Here is a 12,651-nt window from a genome sequence, read left to right on the forward strand (position 1 = left end):
TGGATATTAGGGAATTTGGATGTTAGAGGATAAGAAAAAGAAATTTGGATATTAGGGATGACCATCATCATAAATCCACACAAATCATCATAAAAAATCATCATCAAGAAAAACCAAGGACAATGCCAATCAACCCATGATACGAACCAACAAGCAAACCAACCAAAGCATAATAATATCAAAGCCATAGAAAAGATGCTCCATATAGCACACACATAAGGAGAAGTGAGACAAAAACATCAATATGCAATTGTTCTAGCCTAGGAATGCCATAAAATCGAGAAAAGAGCACAACCAATCCTAAAATAGGCATGCAATCTAGAACATAATAACACATGAATCCTACCACAAGCCCCAAGGCTAAGCTAAGCCTTTCATGCCAAACATTCCACATACAGACTCAAACTTCTCCATACATTGCACAAAATAGCATCACATGAAAGCACATTTCCTATCAAAACCGAAAACTACCCTAGACACAAAGACCCCAAGAATTCCCCCCAAGCTAGACTTTTGAATACCGTTCCCACAAAAGATAGACACGAAGAGGACAACTCTTCCCCCCAAGCTAGGACTCGACACCGCCCTCGGTGTCGCAAAAGACGGGAAAGAGAAGAAGGGAACGGTAAAGACAAAAGCCTAGGCTTACTCCCGATCACTCCTCCCTACTCGGCGATGGCATGAAATTGTAGTTAGGATCTACATCGCCGGAGTAAGAAGGTTGATCCACATAGGGAGGTAGATCATAATTGGGGATACTACGATAATGACCGTAATCCGGTGCATCACTAGTGCCCCAACCACCATTATACCCGGGTGGAAATCCGAAGTATCCCCTTTGGGGGTGGTTATTGATCTCCTCCGGAGCCATATTACCACATGTCTCGGGGAAGTGGTAATAAGAAGGGTCTCCCCTAAAATCACAACCCCCGGGTTGTGTATAATTGTAGGGAGGGAAGGATTGTAACTCCGAAATGGAGCTACGAGGTCCTTGCCAATAAGAGTAGATGGGTTGGTTGTTGTTCCAAGCCGCAACCGGCCCCTCTTGAACGGGGCGGTGAGGATAGTTGACATAGGGGAGAAAGTCTCCCCTCTCAACTTGGTTTTGATAGGACATTTGAGACACATAACTTTGATATTCATTTTCCTGCATAATTCTTTGGTTGGTTAGATTGAGATGGTGAAAGGCCGATTCAAGGTCGAAGGAGGAAGAAGAAGAGGAGGAGCCGCCCAAAAACCCAGGAAGGGTAGAAATACTATGGCGGCGAGGTTGAGATGGTTGGTCAAGGTCGGGAACATTCTCGGGGAGTGGCTCAATTGGCATTTGCCAAGTGTTCCCCACGGTGTTCATTACCGCCGCATTAGGGAGAATGCAACGGTGCTTACCCTTGACCAACCAAGAGTATGTGGTCACATTACCACGGAGTTCCACAAGCATTTGCATTGAGGCAAGTCCGGGAATGTCAAGGGCATTGGACCCGTTCACCGGGGTCAATTGCTCAACCCAAAGCCTTGGCAATTATTGTGATCATCCCACCACATTTTATCTCCCCTCTCAACTCCGTACTCCTCTTAATCTCAATGCACCTTTGGATAAAAAAGTATCCCTTATTCACATTACCCTCAAGGTCTCCCTCAAATCGGGAAGCTATAAAGAGGCATTTGATCTCCTCTTTTGTTAGCTTCCCGAGATCTTGTTTCGAGAAACAAGCGTACCCCATAATTCTCATGAATATACGGAGTACGGGGTGGACAATGTGGCTAGCATGGCTAGACCGGGTGGTGAAATTAGGATACCCCGAATAGTATTCCACCAATTTTGCTCTTCGTAGCTAGAAAGGTAGAAACTATTGGGGTTGTCTATTTGATTATATACGGGCCACTCAAATATTTCATTGAGGCGATTTAAGGTTAAAGTTTTTTCTTGATTGAAAAGTTTAAACTTAATTTCACACTCAATAGGCTCTCCCTCACCATTGATTCGGCGCATGGTTAGGGTTGAAAGGAACTCGAGAGTGATCGATTCGTAGGTTAGCTCCCTCTTCTTGAGGAAGTTTAACCATCCGAAATTATCGGCCACTCGCCAAATTCCTTCATCTACACCTAAGAGATGGCAAGCTTTTTGGTCATAAAATCTCGTAGGAAGGATTTTTTGTTTTGAAAGCTCGGAGTGATACTTTTTGAATTTTTCGGGAATTCTAATGGGAGGAGGACCATTATCTTGGTTTTGCGTTTGGCTTTGGTTTTGGTTTTCGGGTATTTGGATGTCGGAAGTCTTTCTCTTCTTTCCTGCCGCACCTCCAAATAATCTTAGTACCATTTTGACAAATGCGGAATAAGGATTAAAAAGGTCACTCAATACACCTCACACAAACACCAAAATGCACCAAACACAACCTCCTTAACTTCAAACCCCCAAATTAGTCCAAGTACCTGTTTCAAGAACTCAATATATATATACCAACACAACCAACAAGGATTTTCCAACACACAATTTCACAATCAACAATGAACTTCAAGTTCTCACCAATCACCACACTCATGCAATTTTTCAATCACAATTTCACTACTCCAACAATCAATCACAATTTTCCACCAACCATTTTCAATTAGCAACCATATTTGTTTGCAATCACCTAATCATGCAACTAATTACACAATGTTTATGAAATAAACAAATTTGAAAAGCTTAAAGAGGGAAAGTGAAGTAGGGAAGTAGAATATACCAACTAGAGTATGAAAATACTCTAGAACTTCCAAGTTTTGCTCGATTCTTACTTCCTTTGCTCCAATTCCTTGAAAAATCCAAATTTTCCTTCGATTTTCAATGGTGGTGCTCTAAGGTTTGAAATTTTCGTGCTCGAATTTGTGTAAATTTTGTGTTGTTGGATAGAGAATTTAGTGGAGAAGAGGATTTTGTGAATTTTTAGTGAAAAATATTGAGATTTGATGATGAAATTGAAGAGTGAAGTTGGAGAATATGAGGTTTTTAGAGAGAGAAGTAGATGGGAAGGAGGAGAGAGAGTATGAAAGTTTAAATGAGTGGTGAAGAATGAGGGGAAAAGGGTAAAAAGAGATAAAAAAAATCTCCCCCCCTTTTTTTTTTTACCCGGACAGGTAGGAGCGGGCGTGCAGAGAAGAAGGAGCGCCCGCTCCGAATTGCAGAAGGGATTCTGTTTTTCTGTCCCAGCTAGGAGCGGGCGTGCAGGTCTAGGGGAGCGCCCGCTCCTTTAAACAATTTTGGCTATGACATTTGCCGGGAGCGGGCGTGCAATGCTTGTGGAGCGCCCGCTCTAATGTTGAGAAGTGAAACCTGATTTGGCAACCCAGAACGGAGCGGGCGTGCTGATGATGTGGAGCGCTCGCTCCAAACCTTATTCCACTTTTCTGCTTTTGCTAACCCAGACAGGAGCGGGCGTGCAGGTGTGTTGGAGCGCCCGCTCCTTAAGGAACCTGAAGCTTCTGTTTTGTACGGAACGTCAGGAGCGGGCGTGCAGTTTTCCAGGAGCGCCCGCTCCTAACAGTCTTGAAGCCCACTATTTCTCTCATTTAGCTTGGAGCGGGCGTGCTTAGTGATAGGAGCGCCCACTCTAAGCTGTTAACAGCTTCCTGTTTTGTTTTCCTCGGCTCTTTTTGCTTCAAGTTCCTATATCAAAACTACAAGAACATAAATTCAACAATATTAGCCAAAATCAGATGTTCCCAACACTCTTATTCTTTTCCTCTCTCATTCATCATTTTATTTCTCACTCCCCCCCCCCCCTTTTTTTTTCCTTTTCTTCTTTTTTTTTACTCGGGTTGCCTCCCGGAAGCGCTTCTTTAACGTCAGTAGCTTGACGACCTCCACACTCAGGAGGTAAGATTACATTGAGTTGATTCTAAAACACCTACATGAGCACCCTCGTAGTAAAGCTTGAGGCGATTCCCATTCACCTTGAAAGATCTCTTGCCGTCCATATCCCAAACTTCCACGGCTCCATGAGGTAACACTTCCTTGACAACAAAAGGTCCACTCCACCTTGATAAAAGTTTCCCGGGAAACAATTTCATCCTAGAGTTGTAGAGGAGTACCTTATCGCCTTTTAGAAATGCTTTCTTTTCAACGTTCCTGTCGTGGCAATCCTTAGTGCGATTCTTATAGTTGCTAGCACACTCATACGCTTCCAATCTTAGCTCTTCAAGCTCATGCAAATCAAGCCATCTTTGCTCTCCCGCGCTAGCTAAGTCGAAGTTAATCTTCTTGATTGCCCATTGAGTTCGGTGTTCAAGCTCCACCGGTAGATGACAAGATTTTCCATACACAAGACGATATGGAGTTGTGCCTATTGGGGTTTTGCATGCCGTTCTATATGCCCATAGAGCGTCATCAAGCTTTTCCGACCAATCCTTCCTATTCCTTGCTACCGTCTTCTCAAGGATTAATTTAATTTGACGGTTGGACACTTTCGCTTGCCCACTAGTTTGTGGATGATAGGTAAGGCCGAACCTTTGGTGAACCCTGTGCTTTCTTAGCATTTTTTGAAAAACACTATGAACGAAATGTGAACCGTTGTCACTATGAACAAAATGTGAACCGTTGTCACTTACCACTGCTCTAGGAATTCCGAATCTTAGAAATATGACTTTCTTGAACATCTTCATGACTACCTTGTGGTCATTAGTTGGGGAGGCAATGGCTTCAACCCATTTTGATACGTAATCGACCGCCACAAGGATGTATTGATTTCCGTAAGAAGTAGGGAATGGCCCCATGAAATCAACACCCCACACATCAAATACCTATAGCTCAAGAATCGGTTGTTGAGGCATCTCGTTTTGCTTGGATATATTGTCGGTTCGTTGACACCGGTCACAAGTCTTCACAAACCCCTTAGCATCCTTAAAGATGTGAGGCCACCACAACCCGCTATGCAAAACCTTCAATGCTATTTTGTTTGCTCCCATATGCCCTCCACAAGGATCGGAATGACACATCTTGAGCACATTTTGCACTTCTTCATCCGGGACATACCTACGGAGCAAACCATCTACTCCTCTCTTGTAGAGAATGGGGTCATCCCACACATAGTGCCTTGCTTCTCTTTTTAGCTTCTTCCTTTGGTTTTTGGAGAAATCGGGAGGGAATTCTCCACAAGCCAAATAGTTCACCAAGTCGGCGAACCAAGGAAGTTCCTTCTCATTCAAGATATAGAGCACATCATCTCTCAATTCATCACAAATGGGAATTTCATTATCACTGGCTTTCACATTCTCTAATCGGGAAAGATGGTCCGCAACCACATTTTCGGCCCCTTTCTTATCCCGAATTTCAACATGAAATTGTTGGAGAGACAAGACCCATCGAAGAAGGCGAGGTTTGGACTATTTTTTTGCCACAAGGTACCTAATAGCCGCATGATCGGTATAAACAATAGTTTTAGAACCAATTAGGTAGTTCCAAAACTTCTCAAAAGCATGCACCATGGCAAGAAACTCCTTCTCCGTTGTGGTGTAGTTCCGTTGAGCTTCATTCAAGGTCTTGGACATGTAGTAAATAACGTGAAGTTTCTTCTCAATTCTTTGTCCCAACACCCCTCCAATTGCAACATCACTAGCATCGCACATAAGTTCAAACGGCAAATCCCATCTTGGCCCTTGCACGATTGGAGTAGAGATCAAAGCCTCCTTTAATTTGTTTAAAGCTTGAAGACACTTTTCATCAAAAATAAATATGGCATCCTTTTGAAGAAGAGCATTTAGGGGTTTAGCAATTTGTGAGAAATCCTTGATAAATCTCCTATAGAACCCGGCATACCCTAAAAAGGATCTTACTCCTCTTACATTAATTGGTGGTGGCAATTTTTCAATCACTTCAACTTTGGCCTTGTCGACCTCAATCCCCTTGCTTGATATCTTGTGACCAAGGACGATTCCCTCTTCAACCATGAAGTGACATTTTTCCCAATTTAGGACCAAGTTGACCTTCTCACATCTTGCTAAGCATTTGCCCAAATTGGATAAACAATCTTCAAATGAAAGGCCCCCAACCGAGAAATCATCCATGAATACTTCCATTTCGGCTTCAAGCATGTCTCCAAATATACTCATCATGCACCTTTGAAAGGTTGCCGGTGCATTGCAAAGTCCAAACGGCATTCTCCTATATGCAAAAGTACCATATGGACAAGTAAAAGTTGTCTTCTCTTTATCATCCGGGTTTATGGGGATTTGAAAGAAACCCGAATAACCATCAAGAAAGCAATAATACTTGTGCTTTTGATGTGTCTATTTTATATAGTATTTTACCCCCGTCCCTTGGTCATAATTAGTAGTGTTTTTGGCTCTTTAGAGCCACTTTTATTACTAATTGGTGTTTTCTAGTGTTTTCGTAGATTTGGTTGACTTTTGCAGGGATTTATACTTTTTGAGTATTTTTCCGAGATATTTTGGAGCAATCACGAACATTGGAGAAGCACGACCAGATTTTATAGCCCAGGGCCGGTTAGAGCCATCAAACCGGTGATTAAGGGCTTGGTATGTGTGATACCGGGGCATTTGGACCGAGTATTCAAGACCCAAAGAGGAAACCCAGATTGGCCCGAAGAATTGGAGCCCAATCGTAGTCCAAATAGTGGCCCAAGAGAGCCGCCCGGCCAAAAAGGCTGGCGCCCGGAGGCGCGCCCGGCCGGGCGGGAGAAGCTTAGGCTGGCACCCGGTGACGCGCCCGGCCGGGCGCGAGATTAGTAGTAATGAGAAAAAAAGGTCGCCCGATCGGGCGGTGCCTCGTGCCCGATCGATCGGGCGCGTGTTATTGTTAGGAGACGCTTAACGTCGTTTTAATTTGTTTTAGTTTAGGATTTTTGTACGGAGTATAAATACCCCTCCGTAATACGATTTTAGGATCTCTTCTCTCCTTTTTACTCTTTCTTTACTCTCTTAATTATTCTCTTAGAATCTTTTCTCTCAACTTTTATTCTTAATTCTTCCATTAATTCCAGATTACTTTTTGGTAACAATTTCTTCCCCTTTAACTTTAGTTATTTTATTTGCTTCCTTGATTATGCTTTTATTTATTTATTTGATTAGTTTAGTCATGATGATTTGTGAGTAGTTTAATTTCTAGGGTTTATGGGGATCTAATAAATAATATGAAGGGGTAATTTATTGTTGTTAATTATCAATGCTAGATTAATTTCCTATTGATTGATTTAATGCTCTGTGACTAGATTAGGCCTATCTTTTATGCATGAGTTTGACAATATTGATTCAAGATTCGAGAGATGAGAATTAATGTTTAGGTCTAGTTTCAATAGGCAGATTAATTTATAAATGGTTAAGTCAAGATTTGAGAGATGAGATTTAATACCGGTAGATTAATTATGTGATTGTAATACGTAGCGAAAGCCCTTTACAATCTGGTTAATTGATGCATTGATGATTGACTATTATTGATTTTTGATATTGCATGATAATTTCTTATTGGATTGTGTTAATGTTTTACAATTGCGGCTTGTAAAAGTATAGCAATATTGAATTGATGAATCGAGCAGATGTTAATTTGATATTAAAGGCTATTTTCAATAAGAACTTAGATCTAGTAAATTGCGAGAGCCTGTTAGATCTATGTTGATTAATAAATTGCGAGAGCCTGTTAATCATGTTATTTATGCAATGTCAATGATTGATTACTATGTTTTACCCTGGAGTATTATTTATTGGTGAACCTATGCCCTAGATCCTTCTATATATTGTTTTCTCCCTATTCCTATTCTTTGTAGTTTAGTTTCATACTCAAATATAAATATTGGTTACTTAGATAATTTAGATTATAATAATTAATTAGGAGTAAAAAGACTTGTTTCCCTGTGGAGATCGACCCTACTTCCCTATCTACTTTAGTTAGAGGATTTAGGTATTTACTTTTGATTAGGGGATACAACTTTACCCTGTCAGCTTTGTTAGTCTTTCAAGCATTTGGTCGATAAAAGGAAGAGGAAAGTGATCCCTGTTAGTGGATGCATTTAGACGTCTATAGTCTATGCACATCCTCCAACCGGTCACCGTTCTAGTTGAAATGAGATCACCATTCTCATTTTCAACTACGGTCATTCCTCCCTTTTTAGGGACCACATGAACGGGGGAAACCCATCTAGAACTCGAAATGGGGAAGATGATGCCGGCATCAAGGAGTTTGGTGATTTCTTTCTTCACCACCTCCCTCATTTGAGGATTAAGTTTCCTTTGCCTCTCAATGGAAGGCTTAACACCCTCCTCAAGTGTTATGTGGTGCATACATAAAGCGGGACTAATACCTTTGAGGTTATCAATGGTATAGCCCAAAGCACCTTGGTGGTTTCTTAAAATACCACATAACATTTGAGTTTGGCACTCGTTCAAAGAAGAATTCACTATTACCGGAAAAGTTAAATTAGGACCCAAAAACTCATACCTTAGATGTGATTGTAGAGGTTTTAACTCTACCATTGGAACACCCTTACCTTCTCTTGAGGTAGCTATTTCCAAAGCATCATTGCTTGTGATTCCCATGCATACTTGCTCAATGCTTTCTTCCGTACTTCCTTCAAGCATTTCTTCATACAATGTCATCTCCTTGCCTTGCTCACCTATATTTTCCTTATTCAAAAGGACATTCTCAAGGGAATCGTTAGTAGTGAGCAAGTGCTCATGCATAGAAGTCACAATAGAATCAATAGTATCAATCATCATACAATTATCAAGACTAGAGCTTGGATATTTCATGCTCTCATTCAAATCAAATTCTATCACCTCATCTCCTACTTTTAGTGAAATTTTAGCACTTTTAACATCTATTAAAGCACCCGAAGTAGCAAGAAAAGGTCTTCCTAGAATTATTGGAATGTTAACATCTTCATCCATCTCTAACAAAACAAAATCCACCGGGATTACAAACTTCCCCACCCTTAGAGGAACATCCTCTACCTTACCCTTTGGGAATTTAATATAGCGATCGGCCAATTGTAGGGTGATTTTGGTGGGTAGAAGTTCCCTTATCCCAAGTCTTTGGTATACCGAGTATGGCATTAGGATAACACTAGCCCCTAGGTCACACAAAGAATTATCAATTTGCATCTTGTATATTGCACATGGGATAGAAAAGTTACCGGGGTCTTTCAATTTGGGTGGCATCTTGTTCATGATAATTGCACTATAATTCTCGGTGAGACTCACCGTTTCAACCAATTCACACTTTCTCCTTCCACTCAAAATATCTTTAAAAAACCCAGCATAGTTAGGCATTTTCTTGATAGCATCGGTAAAAAGAATTGAAAGGTGAATTTGTTTCAATGTTTCAAGAAATTTTCCAAATTGCACATCTAATTTGTTTCTAACAAATTTGTGAGGATATGGTAGCTTTTGCAATTGTTTTGTTTCTCTCTCTTTTTCTCTTCTCTCTTCGCTCTCTTTTTCAAAATGTTTCTCTTTCTCAAATTCTTTTTCTTTCTCACATTCTTTCTCATTTTCATTCTCATGGTTTTGCTCTCTCTCTTGTTCAAAATCACTTTTAAGGGGAGGCTTACTCATGTTCATTCTCTCATTGCTTTTTTTAGGAACACTTTCTTCCAACACTTTACCACTCCTTGTTGATATAACATTTACGGGCCTCTTAGGATCTAGTCCTTGGGGTGGTAGTTTAGAAGTGCTAGTCCATTCCTTCAAAGCATTGGCCAATTGAGAAATTTGTGTCTCAAGCATTTTATTATGGGTCATCACTTCACTAAATTTCTTTTCACTAGAGGCCTTGAAAGTATTGAACATTTTAGTTTGATTTTCCATCATTTCCTTCAAGCTAGACCTACTATGTGATGCTTGTGCATAGTAGTTGTCTTGGGAAGCCCTATTACCTCTAACATTCGAATTGGATGCATTTTGATTAGAAGAACTTCTATTATTATTGTTGTTCCAATTGTTCCGATTATTAGAGTTTCCCCCTTGGTGAAATTGCCCTTGATTCCCATAGTTTCCTTGATTATTATGATTATGGTTACCATAACCACCTTGTTGGTTGTAGTTACCTTGGGGATTTTGGTCCCTTTGGTTCCTATTTCCCCATTGATTTTGGTTATGGTAATCGTAATCATTTCCTCTTTGGTTATAGGAATTCCCCCCTTGTTCTCTTCGATTTGGTGGTAATTATATTTGATTGTCATTCCTATGTCTATTATCATAAGACAAGGCATTGACTTGTTTATTTTCATTTTCATTACCATCTTCTTATTGGGGTTGGGGTTGGGAATCATAATTACAAGAAGAGGTATCATGGTCATATGACCCACAATTTTCACAAAACAAACATCCATGAGGCATGTTATTAGAAGCAGAGGGAGAAGAGTTAGAATTCATACCTCTCCCCTTAGATTGGGAGGGATGCTCTTGTGTTGAACTAGAGGTCTCTAGTTTTGACTTAATGGACGTTTTCTCCTTTCCAAGGTTGGCGATTTGGGAAGTCAAATTGTTGATGGCATTAAGGTGATCAACAGAGTAAACCGCATTTCCTCCCTTGTTTAGAGACTCTCTCTCTCCTTCTTGCCAATCCATGTGGTGCCTCACCACATCCTCAATTATCTCTATGACTTGCTCCTCCGTCTTGTTCATAATCGGGCCACCCGCTCCCGCATCCAAGCTAGTCTTTCCTTGTGGGCTCAAGCCCCCATAGAAAATTTGAAGCACTTGATATGACGGAATTCCATGATGAGGGCACTCCCTTTGATATTCCTTGTATCGTTCCCATGCTTCATATATGGTTTCACTAGCTTTTTGACGGAAACCTTGGATCAAAGCCCTTGCCTCGGCCGTCTTCTTTTGAGAATAGAATCTCCCTAAGAAAGCCGTGGTGACCTCGTCCCAAGTTCTCAAGGAGTTAGGCCTCACCTCCTTATCAAGCCATTCAAGAGCCCTTCCTATCAAAGAAAAAGGAAATAGCTTTAGCCTCACAAACTCTTGAGTTACCCCATTTACCTTAATCGTGTTGCAATATTTTTCGAACTCGTTCAAGTGTGCAAGAGGGCTCTCATGTTTTGCTCCACTATATTGCCTCCTTTCAATCAAATTAATCATTGTGGGCCGAATCTCGAAGTCATTGGCTTGAGTAACGGGTGGAGCAATGCCGCTTGAAGCTCTATAAGCTCCCAGAGTTCCCAACTCCTTTAAAGGTCTTTGAGGTGGTGGTTCCGCGTCACCCATTTGATCTCGATCCTCCTCGAAATTGGTCTCTCTAGTTGGGGGAGTACTAAACGGCCTAGAACCGGCTCTCTTTCTCCTTCTATAAGTTTGCTCAATCTCGGGATCGTAAGGTACCAAGATCCTGTTATGAGTTCTGCGCATACACTCTCAACAAACGCAATTAGTAACAAGGCTACAAGTGTAGCCAAAAAGAAACAATCTTTTTGAAATTTTGTTGTTTTATGGTGAACTAGACTCAAGTAATCAATTAGCAATCAACAACACCGTTCCCCGGCAACGTCGCCATTTTGATGGGCGTTAGAACGGTCGCACATTCCACACTCAATCAAACACATTTATTAACAATCACCTTACAAACCAAGCATAATGACAAGTAAGAGTTCGGTCCACAAGGAACGGGATATGGTTGCCAAAGATCTTAACACTTAAGCTAATTCGAAGTCAATGGTGAATTGGGGTTCGTCAAAAAGACAAACAAACTATGGTTCTAAATCAATGGATTAAGGACACTAGGGAATGGGATCCACTCAACCAAAGCAAATAGACAAACGGGGAGTGAAATAGATAAGATATAGCAAGGACTATATGTAAGATCAACCTCATGCAATTAGGAAACAACTCACACTATTAAACTTAGATTCCTCATTAGTTTAGCAATAGAAGATACATAATCAAATTGCAATAAGTAATGCCATGCTTTATTCACATTTCCATGTCAAACTAAGCATATCATGCTATCAAGCTCCTAAATCAAGGGTAGCTAATCCTATCACGAGGAACTAACAAGCAATCTCATACAATAAATTTAATTGCAATACAAACATCAATGCTACTCCCACATTTGCATAATTAACCTAAAAGGTTGAGCTTCACCCAACCCCTAGCAAGAAGACTACTCACAACTCATATTCATCAACATGAAAACAAGTATTAGGGTTCTAACTACTTCAATAATTGGGGAAAAATGGTTAACAATCGAATTCACTATCATCCAACAAGGAATTATCAAGAAATAAAGGATTCAAGTAACATGCAAATACCAAATAAAATCTGAAATTAAGTAGAAGAAGGTTGAAGAAATTACTAATTGAAGCTTCAAATGTTGAATACAAATTGCCAAACCTTGAGAATAATTCTTGAATTTCACTAATACAATGATTTGATTTGATGAAAACTAAGCTAAATTAATTAAAAGGAATGTTTCAAACTAAGAGAGATTTATGAAAACTAGGCTAGTGTTCTCTTCTTCTAAATGAGCTAAAGGGGAAGTATTTATACTCCCCGAAACACATAGGGAAATCCGTCGAAAGAAAACGGATTCCCAGCGAGGAGCGCCCGCTCCACAATGAGGAGCGCCCGCTCCTAAACCAGGAGCGCCCGATCCTTTCTGCTGCACGCCCTCTCCAAATGCTTCAATGAAAAGTCAGGTTTGAAAGTGTCAAGGAGGAG

The 12,651-nt window shown here is 40.6% G+C and overlaps 1 non-coding gene across 1 annotated transcript; it reads left to right on the top strand.

Moving 5' to 3' along the window:
* The first annotated feature begins 10,702 nt into the window (after positions 1-10,702).
* Positions 10,703-10,808, top strand: LOC145641317 (small nucleolar RNA R71). Its single transcript, XR_014115358.1, has one exon. It is a non-coding gene; the product is annotated as a small nucleolar RNA R71 (small nucleolar RNA).
* Positions 10,809-12,651: the final 1,843 nt, after the last annotated feature.

Source organism: Chenopodium album, chromosome 7, assembly GCF_948465745.1.
Source record: "Chenopodium album chromosome 7, dcCheAlbu1.1, whole genome shotgun sequence".
NCBI classification, from domain to species: Eukaryota; Viridiplantae; Streptophyta; class Magnoliopsida; order Caryophyllales; family Amaranthaceae; genus Chenopodium; species Chenopodium album.